The 19,534-nt window shown below is 37.2% G+C and overlaps 1 pseudogene; it reads right to left on the reverse strand.

Moving 5' to 3' along the window:
- Window positions 1-13,798: 13,798 nt before the first annotated feature.
- LOC102602938 (uncharacterized) lies at window positions 13,799-17,597 on the reverse strand (annotated as a pseudogene).
- Between the last annotated feature and the right edge of the window lie 1,937 nt (window positions 17,598-19,534).

Below are 19,534 nucleotides of genomic sequence, written 5' to 3' on the forward strand. Positions count from 1 at the left end.
CCATAGGGCTTGAGTTTTCTTTGGCCAAAGGAGATGCATTCGCTCAACTAAAGATTGTAGCAGCACTAATACTTGTATCTTGTACTATAACCTGTTGAGATATAGATGAACATTTGTCCTCCATCTTCTGTAGCACACGAGACCTTGCATAAGTTTATGTACGAAAACGCAAGGCTAACTTGATTCTAATAAAAAAAATGTTTGTTGCAAAGCATTCAGCGGAACCATTCAAGGGCTTGACCATTGAGATATAAGGAAGGAAGAAGCAGCCAGTGTTCCTCAGATAAGCCTAGGAAAGTGAAGTATCGCTCTGCCCTATAAATCCAGTCCTCTGGATTATCGTTGCCACTGAATCGATCTAATACCATAACTACCATTAGAGTACGTCAATGAAAGCACCAATATAACAACTCAAGTTACCAACACAACCATGATATGCATTATAATCGTTGAAGAACACAAAATACAATTGAGAAATGGAAACAACAAACTAATAACAATTGACGTCCTTAAAATGAAACTGAAAAGGGTAACCGAAGGGAAGAAGATAAAAAAATATAAAGATAGACAGAAGCTTGATTAAGGATGGAGATGAGAGAATAAGACTCTTTACTCAACAATTTGCATAATCCCTAAATCACATACCACTACTCTTTTTGATGGAACCGTTCCCACACCCACTTCTCAACCCGGATCCAAAATTAACCTAGCCCTATTGCTTGTTCTCAGCCCAATAGCTCTTTTCATCCCAATAACTACTTTCATATCTGTTAGAATAAGAATATGTTTATACAATTCTATTAGAATAGGAATAAGTTTACACAATCCTATTAGAATAGGAATAAGTTTACACAATCATATTAGAATAGGAATAGGTTTATACAATCCTATTTAGAATAGGAATAGGAATACAAATAGAAATATGAATAGTAAATAGTATCCTACTTGGTAAAGGATTGTATTCTAGTGTCTATAAATAGGGTCTCAATGTAATAATATAGACACAACAACAATTCAATAATATTCTTTTCTTATATTTCGCACATGGTATCAGAGCCTCTACGATCTTGGTAGAAAATCAAAGAGCTTCCGCTGCTGGCGGGTGGCTATTACCCATATATGTTGCCCGTCCGGCCAATGATTATGCTAGCAAAAGTTGGGTCACCTTGTATCTTTCTGGTGACTATTTTCTCATATCTAATTTGTGTAACACCGTGCCATCATTCCGGTGACTACTTTCTTATATATAATTTGTGTAGCACTGTGCCATCATTTGAGTGACTACTTTTTCATATTTGGTTTGCGTAGCACCGCGCCATCTTTCTGGTGACTACTTTTCATATTTAATTTGTGTAGCACCGTGCCATCATTCCGGTGACTACTTTCTTATATATAATTTGTGTAGCACTGTGCCATCATTTGGTGACTACTTTTTCATATTTAATTTGTGTAGCACCGTGCAATATTTTCGGTGACTACTTTTTCATATTTGGTTTGCGTAGCACCGCGCCATCTTTCTGGTGACTACTTTTCATATTTAATTTGTGTAGCACCTTGACATCCTTCCAGTGACTACCTTTTTTTTGCATATCTTATTTGCGTAGCACCGTGCATCTCTCTGGACTACTTTTCATATTTAATTTGTATAGTACCGTGGAATTTTTCGAACTACTTTCTCATATCTGAGTTGCATAGCATCATGTGTCTTTTCAGTGACTCCTCATATTTGATTTGCATAGTTCCATTTGTCTTTTCAGTGACTCCTCAAATCTGATTTGCGTAGGGTTGTGCCATCATTCCAAACCTACGTGTATAATTTTTCTTTTTCAATAGGGTCATGTCATCATTCCGATCCTTCCATATTATTTCTCCTTTTCAATGGGGTCGTTCCATCAATTCGAACTATCCTATACAATTTCTATTTTCTAGTTGGGTCGTGACATCATTACGACCCTTCCCATATAATATTATTTGTTAGATTGTGACTACTTTTAGCCATCAAATCTAATACTCTGGTGTATGAACATCTTCCGACCAATTTTCTTCTATAATATCAACTCATCTATTGATTCCAACATGATCCATATACTTTATACTAGATTTTGAGAACTTACAACGACCACTGCATTGTGAAGAAGTCTATATAGGATTTTAGTAGCCTTGTATGTTGATTACGTAAGTCACTCTATGGTCTGAACAGTCTTTGCAAGATTGGTTTGGGAAGTTCAACACTGTAATTTTATCACTCTGTGTTTTATCGGCATTATGCATCAAATTCAGTATTTCATGAGAAGATTAAGCACATTGAGATTGACTGACATTATGCATCAAATCAAATCCAATATTTTATGAGAAGACAAGCACATTGAGATTGACTGTCAATTTTGTAAAATCGACTGATCAACTTGCAGATATCTCACCAGGCCCCTCATTGGTCCTCGTGTTAATTACATATGTAACAAGCTAGGTACATGAATTGTATGCACTAGCTTGAGGGGGAGTGTTAGAATAGGAATAGGAATAGGTTTATACAATCCTATTAGAATAGGAATAAGTTTACACAATCCTATTAGAATTAGGAATAGGTTTATACAATCCTATTTAGAATAGGAATAGGAATACAAATAGAAATAGGAATAGTAAATAGTATCCCATTTGGTAAAGGATTGTATTCTAGAGTTTATAAATAGGGTCTCAATGTAATAATATAGACACAACAACAATTCAATAATATTATTTTCCTATATTTCTCACAGTATCCACATTGGGCTGGACTTGGTTCATAACATATTCAAAACAAATACCATAGGAACTGTTTTGCAATTTGCATTCTGAAATAAATTGTAAGAAAGTGAAACAAGTTCAAAACTACTCAAATCTGAAATCACAAAATGCAACACTCTCAAGTACAAACGACTAAAGAAACCAGGTAAACAAAAAACAACATGTTAACTTGCAGCTCAGAAAGAACACCACTCAAGAGATGCTAACTTCTATGATTCTTGAAATGTGTTGTTGATTTTGTTAAGCCTCTTCACTACTTCTTTCATGCTTATTCTTGATTCTGCCATTTCCTTTGTGCAGTCTAAACCCAATTCTATCATGGAGCCTTTTACTAGTAATTTGTTCTTCCTCACAAAAAAAATTGGCATCCACAACGTCCATCATAGTCCCACTAGAGGACACCAAGATTAACAGTTGATTCCACTTTGATTATATGTACTATAGGTGCAGAATGATTAACAAAAAAGTTGAACTTAAATTGCACCAACCATTTCAAATAGCATCAGTTATTTTTCCACCAAGATCCTAATTATTCACAGCCACTCACATACATGGAATGGTGATATATCCTATAGAACGTTTCCAGATACCCCGGATCCTCATGTGATTATATGCTCTCATAATTCACTTGCATCTTCTCTTAAAGTTCATTTGTGCTCTTATAGTTTACATGCTCATGTATCATCTGCTCTTAAAGTTCACATCAGCGGAAGAACCACTCTACCATAATAAGGGCAAACACACTATCTTACGCGTTAAGTCACAGGTGGGATAGTCGAAGCTACATAAATCTCCTCTTGTAGAAAACCATTCAAGAATATTTACTTGCATTTACTTTGACTGATACTGAGAAACAGGTAGATCAAATTTAAGTTTGAATTTAAATTATGTGCATTTACGATGTAAAAACTATTGAATTATTCGAATTTGATCATTCATAAAAATAATTATTTTTAAAATTATTTGACAAAAAGCGACGGACCGCATCTCTTAGTCCATCGCGTTTTTTGGCGGATTTTTGTGCCAAATATATATATAATTAATAATTATTTATTTAATATATATAGCGACGCCTTCCGTCACTTTTATTAAAAATAATTATATATAAATTAAAAAATTAACCACGCTATTCGTTGCTTTTTAATTTATTTTATTTTATTAATTATTTTTTATTATAGCGACGGACGACATCTTTATGTCCGTCGCTTCTTGGTCAACATACATGGTCAAATATTTTTAAAAAGTGACAGACACTGTCTCTTAGTCCGTCGCTTTTTGGTCAAAATGTTGGTCAACTATTTTTTTAAAAAGACGGACATAGAGATGTTGTCCGTCGCTTTTCATTAAATATCTGAAAGACAAATGCGATTTTCTCCCATTTCTCCAATCTCTCCAATCTGTCCTCCTTCTCTCAACTCCTTACCGATCTGCCGCCACCACCGCATCGTTGTTGCCGCCAGAGCCGCCGCGAGCCGTAGCTGCCAAACCAGCCGCCGCCTCCTTCTTCTCTCTCTTCAATCTCTCCTTCTCCTTTAAGGTTAGGGATTAATTCATCAAAAAGTTTTTCAATTTGAACTACATTTTGATTTTGTTAGTTATTTAATTGTAATTAGTTTTATTGAATTTGTGTTTATTGATTATTAGTTTGAATTAGGGATTATTAGTTAGTGAGTGAATTTGTGTAATTTTTAGGATTAGTTTGAATTAGGATATTTTATGACTAGCTTGAATTATGATATTTTAGGACTAGTTTTTGAATTTGAATTTTAGGACTAGTCTGAATTAGAGATTTTGGGAGTAGTTTTGAATTAGGGTATTTAAAGACTTGTTTGAATTTGGGTGTTTCTTGAGTTAATAAGTTTGATTTGAGATTTTAGGACTAGTTTGAATTACGGTATTTAATGACTTGTTTGAATTTGAGATTTTATTAGCACTAGTTTGATTTTGGGATTTTAATTAGGACTAGTTTGAATTTGTGATTTTAACACTAGTTTGAATTTGGAATTTAGGACTAGTTTGAATTATATTTGGGATTTTAGGACTAGTTTGAATGAGGATATTTAAGGACTAGTTCTGTAACACCCCGTATTCGAAACAGACCAAAAATGCAGATTCTAAGAGTTTACAGCTGCAACCCACGGTTGCCATCCACGGACCGTAGATTAGACCACGGCCCGTGTTGGTGGTCTGTGGTTCACCACTGCAACCCCTCCCTAAGCCCAGCTCAGAAAATCGGCTAGGTCTCGACCCACGGACAAACCCACGGTCTGTAGGTCAGACCATGGTCCGTGGTCTGTGTCCGTGGATCGAGGCCCTCTTTACCCAGCCTCTGACGTAAACAATGGCTGACTAGCACAGACCGCCATTCGATCTACGATCCGTAGGTCTGACCGTAGGTGAGGGTTAGTACCTAGTTAGATGAAAATTGGTGATTATGTCAACTTCAAATGGTCATAACTCTTAGCACAAAAGGAATTATGCATCCCATAACCTATGATATGATAGATAATTGAATCCTCTTTCTAACGCCACCGAGTTTGCTAAAATCCGATCTCCGAGTAAAAGGTTATGTTCGTTTTAGTGAAGCCTTGTCAGGCAAACTCGACCTACGACCCCAATCTACGGACCATAGATAGACCTACGGCCCATAGGTCCCATCCGTCGATCACTCTGATTGCAGTTAAGTCAGGGGTCGTTTGGTCTTTTCCTATTTCATTGGAGCCCTAAGCTACGTCGTTTAGACCCTAAATTATGAGGTTTTAGTCAGTTTAAGCGTAGAAACATAACTAGAACTTACCTAAGTCAAATCATTAATCAGAACTTAGAAAATTAGAAGTGTAAGAAGAGAAAGAGGCGACCAACCCTAACTCCAAGAACGCAACAAGTTTTCTTCAGTTCCAGCCAAGAAATCAAAGGATTTCTCTGTGAAATTTGTCACCAGGTATGTGGGATTTCACTAGTGGGTTCCTTTCACCCAGTAGATCCCTAGAATTTAGTCAGATTCTTGATTCCATGATTATGAACAGATCTAGGGTTTCTAGAATTTCAATAGATCATCATGAATTAGTTATTTAAATGTTCCAAATCAGATTATCATGTTATTGCTCAGTTAGTCATAACCAGTTAACCATTTAATTCATTGGGAGTAGCATAATACCGAGTTAGACTATGGTTCAGCGTACCCAATTAGTCCCAGAACTACTAGCCACGTAGGTTGTAAGTCCCTTCTGTGGGCATCATTTCAGTGATCACTCCACCATGCCTCTATACCTCTGGAAGGGTATATTGGGTCCTCTCGATGGGGCGTATACATCGGACTCCACTTTTAGCTCATGTGGTTTTATTGTTGGTTATTAGTAGTTTCCACAGTTTAGTCAGATTCTATTGCATTGACCATTTATCAGTAAATCCAGTATTCAGTTTCAGCATGTTATAAATTGGTCACTGTATTCAGTTATCTCAGCATTCAGTATCTATATCATGTTCATATTATATCATTGCTTATTTGCTTTGTTCAGTTATATGTTATTTTAGTTGTATTCTATCCTGCATGCTGAGTACCTTTCAAGTACTGACGCATACTCTGGGCTATATCTTCTCGTGATGTAAGTTCAGGTTCTCATCATCCAGATACGCTTAGATCGGTTCAAGATCTCCAGTTCAGCAGAATCAGTGGTGAGTCCTCATTCTCCGAGGACAATAGTCATGAGTTTCTTTTCAGTGTTTTCGTCCTTTAGTTTTAGTTTTGCTAGACTTAGTTGGGGCCTGTCCCAGCGTTTCTAGTCAGTTAGAGGCTATTTTTAGACATAGATAGATTCAACTTAGTATTGAGTTAGTATCTTCCTTTTATTAAACTCATCAGTTATAGTGTAAGGGTATTTCCCCATCTTTTCATTTTGTTTATGATTATAGCTTTCACACAGTTTATATTATTCAGTTTATATTTAGTATGCTCATGATCATGCCAGCAAGGTTAGCTTGGGATCAGTTGTGGTCCTAGGTCCCGTGTCCGCTTCTCGGGGGTATCTCGAGGAGTGACAAACTTGGTATCAGAGACTAGGTTTAAGTGTCCTAGTATGTCTGAAAAGCCGCACTAGGTAGAGTCATTTTCATGGATGTGTAGTGTGCACCACATCTAATGAGAGGGAGGCTACAAAGTTTCTTAGGAAAATCTTCATTTTCTTGTTACTCTTATCGTGCGTAAGGTTTGATCTAATTTCGTTCTAAATCAACGTTCTATGTTTCAGTGATCATGCCTCCTTGTAGAGCTAACGCTAGGAATGCGAATGCCAGGAACGCAAACGCAGCTCCTCCAGTTCCTGATCAAGAAGTGTCAAATGCAGAGTTCAGGAACGCCATTCAGATGTTGGCTCAGATTGTGGCCGACCAGAACAATCAGCAGGCTCCAGTTTCGGTAAATGCCAATGTTGGGTCAGCTACAGCCAGGGTGCGAGACTTTGTTAGGATGAATCCACTAGATTTCTTAGGATCACAAGTTGGAGAAGATCCCTAAAGATTCATTGATGAGGTCAAGAAGATCTTTGAAGTGATGTAGGTAACTGGGAATGATCGGGTTGAGTTAGAATCGTACCAACTGAAAGATGTAGCTCATATCTGGTATACTCAGTGGAAGGAGAACAGGGATACAGATGCAACTCCTATTACTTGGGATTGTTTCAGCGAAACCTTTCTGGACAGGTTTTTCTCCATAGGGTTGAGAAAAGCAAGGGCCCAGGAATTTATGAACATAAAGCAGGGTAACATGACGGTCCAAGAGTATAGGCTCAAGTTTAACCAACTCTTGAGGTATACTTCTCACATGGTTGCTGATTCCAGGGCACAGATGAATAAGTTTATGTACAGAGTGCCGGACTTGGTAAAGACAGAGTGCAGGAATGCTATGTTGTTGGGAGACATGAACATCTCTAAGCTCATGACTCACACTCAGTAGGTTGAGGGTGATAAGCTTAGGGAACATGCAAAGGATACTAAGAAAGCAATAACAGGTAACTATGAGTATTCCCGACAGAAATCGGGTGGTGGAAATCGCTCATAGTTTCAGCAGAAGTCTTCGACTCCAGCCCCTTCATCAACTAATGTTCCATCCTCTAGGTTCTGTAACGATCAGAAAGGTAGGGCGTCAGGCTCTAAGTCTCAAGGTAGTGTTTCAGGCACCAAAACTTACCCAACTTGCCCGAAATGTAGTAAGAATCATCCGGGCGAGTTTCTTGCAGGTAAGGAAGGATGTTTTAGGTGTGGTTAGTCTGGTCATAGATTGAATGATTGTCCTTCTAGACAGGGTCAAGGAGGAAATAATGGTAAAGCTCAGTCTACAACTTCAGCAGCACCAGCAGGTCGCCCGACTCAGTAGGGTAACTCATCTAGTATAGGTGGCGGACAGCACCAAAATAGGCTTTATGGTCTTCAGGCTCGTCAAGATCAGGAAGATTCTCCTGATGTAGTCACTGGTACATTACGAGTCTTTGATCTTGATGTTTATGCATTGTTAGATCCAGGAGCTACTTTGTCTTTTGTAACTCCTTACATAACAGTCCAGTTCAGTGTTAGCCCCGAAACTCTTTTAAAACCCTTCTCAGTCTCTACTCCAGTCGGTGACCTAGTTATAGCTAGACGGGTATACATAAATTGCCCTGTCACAGTCTCTTAGAAAGTCACCTTAGCATATCTTGTAGAGTTAGAAATGGTAGACTTCGATGTCATTCTACGCATGGATTGGTTACATTCCTGTTATGCCTCAGTCGATTGTAGAACTAGGATTGTTCGTTTTCAGTTTCCAGATGAACCAATCTTAGAATGGAAGGGTAGTAGCTTAGCGCCTATGGGTCGATTCATTTCTTACCTTAATGCCAGAAAAATGATCTCTAAGGGTTATCTCTATCATCTAGTTCGGGTTAAGGATTTTAGTTCCGAATCCCCAACTCTTGAGTCAGTCCCTGTAGTCAATAAGTTTCCAGAAGTATTTCCAGATGATCTTCTCGGAGTTCCTCCCGAAAGGGAAATCAACTTTGGAATTGATCTCTTTCCAGATACCCAGCCTATCCCCTATTCCTCCTTACATAATGGCTTCAGCTGAGCTTAAGGAATTGAAAAAGGCAATTGAAAGAACCTTCTAGATAATGGCTTTATCAGACCTAGTATTTTGCCATGGGGTGCACCAGTGTTGTTCGTAAAGAAGAAAAATGGTTCTCTCAGAATATGCATTGACTATAAGCAGTTGAACAAAATCACAATCAAGAATAAGTATCCCATCCCCAGGATTGATGACTTGTTCGACCAACTTCAGGGTGCTAGTCATTTCTCAAAGATAGATCTTAGATCGGGTTATCATCAGCTTAGAGTCAGAGATAGTGACATTCCGAAGACAGCCTTCAGAACTCGGTATGGTCATTTTGAATTTGTAGTTATGTCATTTGGACTAACCAATGCTCGTGCAGCTTTCATGGATTTGATGAACAAAGTGTTCAAGCAGTACTTGGACTTGTTCGTTATCGTCTTTATTGATGATATCCTCATTTACTCTAGGAATGAGGAAGAATATGCGAGTCATTTGAGAGTTGTTCTGCAAACTCTCAAAGATCGCCAGTTATTCAAAATTTAACAAGTGCGAGTTTTGGTAACAGTCAGTTACCTTCCTTGGGCATATTGTGTCTAGTAAAGGAATTCGAGTAGATTACTAGAAGTTAGAAGTAGTGAACCAATGGCCCAGACCTACCTCTGCTACAGATATCAAAAGTTTCTTGGGTCTAGCGGGCTATTACAGACGGTTTGTGGAAGGATTTTCATCCATAGCCTCACTATTGACTAGGTTGACTCAGAAGATGGTCAAGTTTCGATGGTCAGATGATTGTGAGAAAAACTTCACAAAATTGAAAACTAGGTTGACTACAGCTCTTGTCTTGACTCTACCAGAGGGTTTAGATGGTTATGCGATCTATTATGATGCATCCAGGGTCGGCCTAGGTTATGTGTTGATGCAGCGAGGTAAGGTTATAACTTCTGATTCTAGACAACTTAAGGTACATGAGAAGAATTATCCGACTCATGACCTTGAGCTTGCAGCAGTGGTGTTTGCACTCAAGATTTGGAGACACTACTTGTATGGTGTTCACGTAGATGTGTTCACTGACCATAAGAGCCTTCAATATGTGTTTACCCAAAAAGAGTTGAATCTTCGCCAGAGGAGATGTCTTGAGTTCCTCAAGGATTATGACATGAGTGTGCATTACCATCCTGGAAAGGCAAATGTAGTAGAAGATGCCCTTAGTAGACTATCTATGGGTAGTGTAGCACATGTTGAGGAAGAAAGAAGAGAGCTAGCAAAGGATGTTCACAGACTTGCTCGCCTAAGAGTTCGTCTTATGAGCATATCAGATGGTGGTGTAACTGTTCAAAATGGGGCAGAATCTTCTTTGGTAGTGGAAGTTAAGGAAAAGCAAGACAGCGATCCGATATTACCTAAACTAAAGGATGCAGTTCACCAACAGAGAGTTGAGGTTTCCTCCCAAAGGGGAGATGGTGTGCTTCGCTACCAAGGTCGATTATGTGTTCCTAATGTGGGCGAGTTGAGACTGCATATTCTTGCAAAGACCCATAATTCCAAATATTCTATTCATCTAGGTACCACTAAGATGTACCAAGATCTGCGGGAAGTCTATTAGTGGAATGGTATGAAAAGAGATATAGAAGATTTTGTGGCTAAGTGCCCCAATTGCCAGCCAGTCAAAGTAGAACATCAAAAACCAGGAGGCATGACTCAAGAGATTGACATTCCTACTTGGAAGTGGGAAGTGATCAACATGGACTTCATCATAGGTTTACCTCGTACTCGCAGACAACATGACTCCATTTGGGTGATTGTTGATAGGGTTACTAACTTTTCTCGCTTTTTGGCGATCAAGACAACAGATTCGACAGAGGATTACGCCAAGATTTACATTAATGAGATTGTAAGGTTGCATGGGGTTTCTTTGTCTATCATCTCAGATAGAGGTCCTCAGTTTACCTTTTATTTTTGGAAGTCATTTCAGAAAGGTCTTGGTACTCAGGTTAATCTTAGCACAGCATTTCATCCGCAGACGGATGGTCCGGCAGAGCGTACCATTAGACCTTAGAGGACATATTGAGAGCTTGTGTGATCGATTTCAAGGGTAGTTGGGATGATCACCTTCCACTTATTGAGTTCGCCTGTAACAATAGTTACCATTCCAACATTCAGATGGCCCCTTATGAGGCATTGTATGGGCGTAGATGTAGATCTCCAGTTGGTTGGTTTGAAGTAGGTGAAGTAGCCTTGATAGGACCAGATTCAGTCCTTGATGCTATAGAGAAAGTGCAACTCATTAGAGATAGACTTAAGACTACCCAGAGTCGCCAGAAGTCTTATGGAGATGTGAGAAGAAGGGAGTTCCAAGTTGATGATTGGGTTTTCCTGAAAGTGTCACCTATGAAGGGCGTGATGAGATTTGGTAAGAAAGGAAAGCTCAGCCCCAGATATGTAGGACCTTACCGGATCTTGAAAAGGATTGGTAAAGTGGCTTATGAGTTAGAGTTGCCAACAGACTTAGCAGTAGTGCATCTAGTCTTTCAAATTTCACTTTTGAAGAAGTGTGTGGGTGATCCAGCATTCGTAGTGCCATTAGAGATTGTGGTTGTAAAAGATAGCATTTCTTATGAGGATGTACCAGTTAAGATTCTCGATCGTCAGGTTAGAAGGTTGAGAAACAAAGAAGTCGCTTCAGTCAAGGTTTGGTGGAGGAGTCAGTCCGTAGATGAAGCTACTTGGGAAGCAGAAGCGGACATGAAAGCCAAGTATCCTCACCTCTTTCCTTCCAATTCCACTCCAGCTTGAGGTAATAGTTCCCCTTCATTTTCTCAGTCATTCATTCGTAAATTCAGTCTTAGAATCATGTTCCTTCAGTTTGTACTTGTATTTTTAGCGTATTTGCATGTTCTTGGAACTCAATTCAGTCAGAAATTCAGTTCTCAGTGTTTAGTGGTAGGGATTGCAGTCCTCTCCCTCCATTTCAGCTAGTTTAGTCTTCATTTGAGGATCATTGGTCCCAAGGGGGAGATAATGTAGCACCCCATATCCGAAACAGACCAAAAATACAGATTTTGAGAAGTTGCAGGTGCAACCCACAGTTGCGATCCACGGACCGTAGGTCAGACCACAACCCGTGCTGGTGGTCCGTGGTTCACCACTGCAATCCCTCCCCAAGCCCAGCTCAGAAAATCAGCTAAGTCTCGACCCACAGACAGACCCACGGTTTGTAGGTCAGACCACTATTCGTGGATCGAGGCCTCCTTTACCCAGCCTTTGACGCAACGACGGCAGACCAGCACGGACCGTCGTTCGATCTACAGTCTGTAGGTCTGACCGTAGGTGAGGATCAGCAGCCAGTTAGATAAAAATTGTTGATTGGGTCAACCTCAAATGGTCATAACTCTTAGCATAAAAGGTATTGTGTGTCTCATGACCTATGGTATGATAGATAATTGAATCATCTTTCCAACTCCACCGAGTTTTCTAAAATTCGACCTTCGAGTAAAAATTTATGCTCGTTTAAGTAAAGCCCTGTCGGGTAGACTCGACCTACGACCCCAATCTACGGACCGTAGATTGACCTACAACCCATAGGTCCCATCCGTCGATCACTCCGACAATAGTTAAGTCAGGGGTCTTTTGGTCTTTTCCTATTTTGTTGGACCCCTAAGCTACATCGTTTAGACGTTAAATTATGAGGTTTTAGGCAGTTTAAGCTTAGAAACATAACTATAACTTACCTAAGTCAAATCATTAATCAGAACTTAGAAAATTAGAAGCGTAAGAAGAGAAAAAAGCGACCAACCCTAACTCCAAGAACGCAACAAGTTTTCTTCAGTTCTATCCCAAAAATCAAAGGATTTCTCCATGAAATTCGTCACCAGGTATGTGGGATTTCACTAGTGGGCTCCTTTCACCCATTAGGTCCCTAGTTTTCAGTCAGTTTCTTGATTCCCTTATTATGACTAGACCTAGGGTTTTTTTAATGTTTGAATTATTGGGTTCTTAGTTGTTAATATGATCCAAATCAGATTAGTATGTTAATATTCAGTTTATTGCATGAATTCCAGAACCCTAACTATGTATTTCTGTAGTTCTTGAATTACACATGCTAGGTCAGATATTTCAGTTATTCAGTTATACATGCCTCAGTTATTAATGCATCAATATTAGTTTAATTATTGCATAATCAGTTTGCATGTTCAGTCTGAGCTATGCAGTAACTTACAAAAATTCAGTCATAATGTGTTAATCACTTATCACTACAAAAAAATCAGCGTTTACCGACGGATGAAATCCGTCACTAATCTATGATATTCCGTCGCTAAACAGGTTTAGCAACGGATTAGCGACGGATTATTGACTGTTGCTATATCGCTCGTTGATAATCATTTAGTGACGAAAAAAGCGTTCCGTCACAAGTTTAGCGACGTCTTAGAGACGAAATATATCTGTCACCACTTGTTAGCGACGGAATAATCCGTCATTATATTTACATTGTTTGTTGCTAATTTCATAATTCATTTCATCATTTTTATAAATTCGTGACAGATTTTTTGTCGCTAATCCGTCGCAACATATTTCGTCGCAAAATTTTTTGTCGCTGGTCCGTCGCCAGCATTTCTTTATGTAGCAACAATAAAATAGTCGCTATATTTGTTGCTAAATTTTTTCTTGTAAATTTGATTTATTTTGTTTTAAATATACACTGTTGATATAATTTAAATTAAATTGCTAAATACCCCAAAAATAATCAACATATATAATAATATCATAAATGGTTCAAAATATATAGAATATCGAAATTGCATATTTTCGATTCAAAACATCCAAAACAATATATCAATTGTTCTTAAAAGAACCTACATTCATCAAATATTGTTACTGCAGAATTTGAACTTTCCAAAAAAGCAGACAATATAAAAAAAGGGATACGATTGTCACGTGAAACTAAGGATCAACCTCGTCCTCATTAGTTATAGCTAAAGGAGGCACTAAGGGTGTCACAGTTGATGGGTTGTCAATCCTCTCAATAACAACAGGAAGAAAGTGATTAGTAAGTGTAGGAAGCATTTTCTTTACAAACTCATCCATATTTGTTATCGGTGTTGATTGAGAAATTGAAGGTAGTACTGATGATGAGGCACAAAATTTTTGCCCGTAGTAACTTTTTGCTTCAGAACCAAGACCATATATTCTTCTCTTCTTTTCACCCCCCACAACTTGATAATATGCTTCACATTGATCAATATCAGTTTGAGACACTATTTTTTCCCGCAATATTTCTTCATATTTTTCCTGTAATAAGTTGAGGAAAAATGAAAGCATTAAACATTGGGAACAAAATATATTTTGAAGGCCAACACAAAAACATGCATAACCTTTTAAGCATTATCATTAATGTACAAATTGAGCCTTCAAATTTCAAGCCTTAACTATTCCTATCTACATAAGAAGTTTCTACAATATAATAATATGTGCAATTGATCAATAATATGTGTTGTTGTTCCAGCCCAACAAGAACATCTCGTTATGCTAGTGTTAACGCCCATCTTAGAGTTGGTAAGTGAGGATGATATCACACCAAGTACCTAGTAGTATGTTAAACTTTACATAATCACCTCTCTTCCTTGTATGCAGAACAAAGCAAAAGAGACGATTCGGAGTCTCTTGGTTATGTGCTTATGCATATTTTTAGAGGAACGTTCAACAGTTACAAAACAAGTATCAAAACAAGGAAATGTATGAACTACCATTCAACCTACCAGTTGTACTTGACTCTTTGAAGAAAAAGCTAAGTGAATACTTGATCATGCATAATGCTTGAAACTCCAAACATTCAGTAGTTAGACTTAGGCTTAACTACTGAAAGGAATAAACCAGTAACTAAGGCCACTATTAGCTTTATATAAACAATGTAAACAAAGAACTCCAAACCATTATACTTAATTGTTCAATTATTCAACAAGGTCCAAAAGTGAAGGTTTATTCACAAATTGACATGGACAATGAACTTTCATACACATCCAATTAGGCACACTATTCATGCTTCTATTAAAAAAAGCTTTTAACATACAAATAAACAAATGGTCATACCAACTGGAGGTGAAATTATAAAATAAACTCATGAAAAATATTTCAATCTCCACTCTTAATAGAGTCAAGCCTCTCAACCATCAAACCAACATTTAACACCCATATCTAAGTTTAACTTGTTAGCCAACTTCGAGATAGAGAAAAACAAATATAATGCAGGGAGATACCATGGTGCAGTATTTGAACGAAAGCTTTTAAGTCTTTATAGTCAAAATAACTCATGATATTAAAGAGAAACCTAAAGATAGTAAATTAACATATTTTAAGATGCACAAAAGTTATTATCAGGTTGAGTTACTTTTTGCTAAGAGATCCAAGTGTAGTTACTGTTAAAGGGTTGTCAACTGATCCAGAAAAGGTCCAAGCAAATGTTGAATTGGCCTAGACCAATGAATTTCGGGCCAAAGAGTAGCTGCTGCTATTCAAAAGAGTAAGTGTTGTTGTTCAACAGAGGGGCTGCCAAAACTATTGGGGTTGGACTATGAGGTTCAATACAAGAAGGGGCCTGAGCTGATGCTTTATCTAGATAACATGAAGACAGTTGCCATTCCATTCCATGAAGACAGTTGTCATTGAATTACAAAATACTGTGAAGAGATGCTTCCTCCAAAATAAAAGTTTATTCTAGAATGACCAACATGTGAACAAAAACTCCAAGATAGTTTTCCAAGAAGACCAACTAGTGCAAAGACAGAATCAGAAGAAATGAATTTTGAAGATATACCTGTGCAAAGACACAATCAAATGCCAAAATAGCACAAGCCAGAGACAAACTGAATACTATTCAAGCCAACATTAACACGCATACCAACAACCAGCAGTCATACTCATACCAACAACCAACAACCAACAACCAACAAATATTACACAATAAAGAGAAAGAGAAGTTGTAATAGTTGGTGAATCATATAGGCTGCAATGCCATAGCAACCAACATTAACTGTGTCTTTTCATTTTCAGCCAAGTTCCCTATTTTAAATATTTTGGACTTACATGAACAATGCGAGAACGCTCATCAACAAAATACTTTCCATCATGACCATGCATATGGACGTGTAAATGTAACTCTCCTGGTGTTGGATCTCGACCCTTTTCAATAGCCTATACAAAAGAAAACCACTTTAATAAATAGATACAATCATATTTGTTGCGTAATATGTTTAGATACAAGCGTAGAGAAAGTAAAATTTTTACTTATATAGTTCATGAAATATGTACTTACAAGTCTTTTGCGATATTCTCCCATTGAGATAGAGCCGCCTGTGTGAGTCCCTGCTGCAGTTTCATGGCCGCCACGACGGTTCTTTGCATTTATTTCTGACTTCTTAATACAGTCATCACTTCCCCAATGTTCCATCCATATTTTCCACACATGCTCAGGTACAACACATGGCCTACTCGTTCTCCTTTTATTTTTGAAATGAAATTCCTGTAGTTTACTGCCGCCTTAGCCAACCAGTGTCTCTTCACTTCACTTTCACTAATGGAAACATCCCAATAGATTTTTTTTGAAAAAAAATTAAAAGTAATACATTTATATCATATTTATAATTGTGAATACACTTTGTAAACTCACTTACGACTAAAAGTTATACCTTGAATTCTCCAAAATAACCATCTCCTATATCATTTGAGACACTTTTCCAATTGATTTCATTGGAATCAACATCATTTATGAAAGACTTAGATATGAAACTCGAGCATGTTTTAGAAGGTTCCAATGTGTATACATTTAAAGACATTATTTGATTGATTATCATTAAATCAAAAGTAATATAAGTATCTAAAACTATATCTATAAGTTCTAACAAAAAGAATACTCAAATTATATCTGGCTGCTTATTCTCTATTCCTTCACAAAGCTTTCAACAGCTTTTTATCACCTAAACACTTGCAGAAAATAAAGTGGAAAAAAATATATACCATTTTTTTCCTGTTAAAACCGGTATAAACATAAATGTGTGTGCAAAGATCAGATCTTGTGTGCAAAGTGAGTGAGGATATAGAGAATTTGGACATTTCCAAGACTGATTGTAGTGAAAAGATCAGATCTTTACAAATAAAAAGTGAATTCTCAAACACACTAAGAGAAATTTGAAACAAAAAAATACATCTTCTATCTATGCTGACAGAAACTACTCTATGATACAATATTTCTTAAGTTCTTTTCTTTCTTGGCATTTCATGCTTATGACGTGTATGTCTATATACTAGTATTGCTGACTACTTAAAACAACAGTTGGAGTAGAGAACGTAAGTAGATAACGATTATAAGGATAAAAGTAAAAGAATGGACTAACCCTGCAGAAGTTAGAAAAATATGGGTCCATGTATGGTTACTACTGGAATCGCCTTCAGCAACTGTGTTGCTATGACCTACTGAGTTGCTTTGATTTGGTGCAACTGGTGGTGTCTCAGAGATGGCTGGGATAGTATTTTGAGCTAGACCCTGACCTATTGTGTTGCTTTGATTTGGTGCAACTGGTGATGTCTCAGAGATGACTGGGGTAGTATTTTGAGCTGACGTTTCAACAGTTGGGGTACCACCTTGTTGAGAAGATACTATAGTGGGCATGAGAATAGTTGGCATGCTTACACGAATAGTTGGATTACTTCCACCTGAGGACTTGCCACGACCTCTTCCTCGAGCCATACCTATATACAAATATAATTGTGTTGTTAGACCAAATCAGAGAGAAACAACAAATTAAGCATAACCCATAATAATGAGAACTATTGCAACAACAGAAATTAGAATAAAACAGTTATCACTAGTACAAAATCAAGTTCAGCTACCTGATTAGTGAAATACTTTTCAATAAAGTGAAAGTGTGTTGAAGTATTAAAATTGTTGTTGACAAAGAGAAAGAACTGATGCCTGTAAGTACAAGAGTGTAATAGCTATCATTGACTTCTATCAGAACAGATCATATAAATTAAGGAACAAATTATTAAAAGAACCATGGACTTTTATTAGAAGCTTACACAAAGAATTAGTAACTACATTCTGCAAATTTGTTTCTCATAAGATTGGTATTACAAGGCACACTTTTAATGCAAAAAGAGCAAGCAGCAGTTATATTTCTTGGTTAGTTCCCACTTACTTGTCTTGTTGGATTGCAATTATGAAGAAATGGTGACAATGTAAGTTGATTCAAATACGTAACTTTAGCGCACAATTCCACTTCTTACAGTTATATTATAGCATTACCAAGCTGCAGAAAAAGCAACAATTCTTTTTAATTGTCTTATCTAAAAAACATAAGAGAAAGAAGATTCCAAATAGTTGTCTGCTTGTAACTGTATATCAATGCCTATTTTGCAGCCTCCTCACTTTTTGATTACCACAAGTATACACAAAATATCAGGATCTTTACTCCAAAATTTGCAGTATACAATACATTTACCATACAATAATCATGATAATTACATACAATTGATAATTGATAGCAAACATTTTCTATCCCTTTTTTTCCTCACCAAAGAAAACAACAAATGATCTTGAAACCATCATTCATTCATTACTACAATATGGGATTGAATGAATATTGGAAAATTTTCTTTGAAAAGTTCCATACTTTATTCAAATTAAGATCACAAAAGTCAATTAGACTAGTTAGTAGTTTTGATTGTCTAAATTAACTATTCGCAAAAAATAAACTTGGTATGAACCACATGTTCCTAAAGTTCAAGTATACATTACATAAACTTTTGCAATAATAGAGCTATAATTTAAAAGAATAAACTAACAAAATCATTTAATTCAGATTACTCCTCCTATAACTTTTGAACTGGTTGATCTAATCACATTGCCCCTCACCATTCCCTTAAGAAATTATTACCTAGCATCCAAAAAATGCAATAATCGAAGTAAAGAACAACAAGTACTGACAGAAATCGAAGGACAAGATACCACAAGATTAGAGCTAATGCTATTGGAATTCACAGAGACAACACTCGACTACCTAACCTCCAAAACCATCTATCTATGGTGCGTCATGTCCTCGAAAAACTGACTCGATTGTACGCCATGTACAATCTAATCACCTCACCCAGTATTCTTTGGCCAACCTCTACATCTCCTTAGCCGAATCACTAACATATCTCACATTCTTAATAATCGAACAATATAAAGTGAATTAAGAAAAATTAAAAAACTGGAACCTCAAACACTGCAGAAAATCATTGAATCTTTCCTTTAAAAACCCTATTTTCAGTACACCCAACCTTCTAAACTCCTATTTTCAAATAATTTCAACCTTACTTCGAGCTTAATAAGTTGAGAGTTAGAAACTCACGAAACCCCATTTCAAATACTGCACATAAATAGGGTTTGATTTTGCACAACAACTATTGTCCCCAAAACAAAATAGAATACTAAACTAAACCCTAGAGAGTTCATTGATTGGAGAGTACTTGCTTGTTAATGGAAGATTTACTTGAAACTTTGAAAGGCAGAGCTCTTGAAAAGAGAGGGAAAATGGGAGTTAAACACAAACGGTAGAGAGTTCATCTATCGAAGATGGAGAGATGAAGAAGAATGTTCAGCGGAGATGGAGAGCTCACTTCATCGACCTGAGATGGAGATTG

Source organism: Solanum tuberosum, unplaced genomic scaffold, assembly GCF_000226075.1.
Source record: "Solanum tuberosum cultivar DM 1-3 516 R44 unplaced genomic scaffold, SolTub_3.0 scf00725, whole genome shotgun sequence".
NCBI classification, from domain to species: domain Eukaryota; kingdom Viridiplantae; phylum Streptophyta; class Magnoliopsida; order Solanales; family Solanaceae; genus Solanum; species Solanum tuberosum.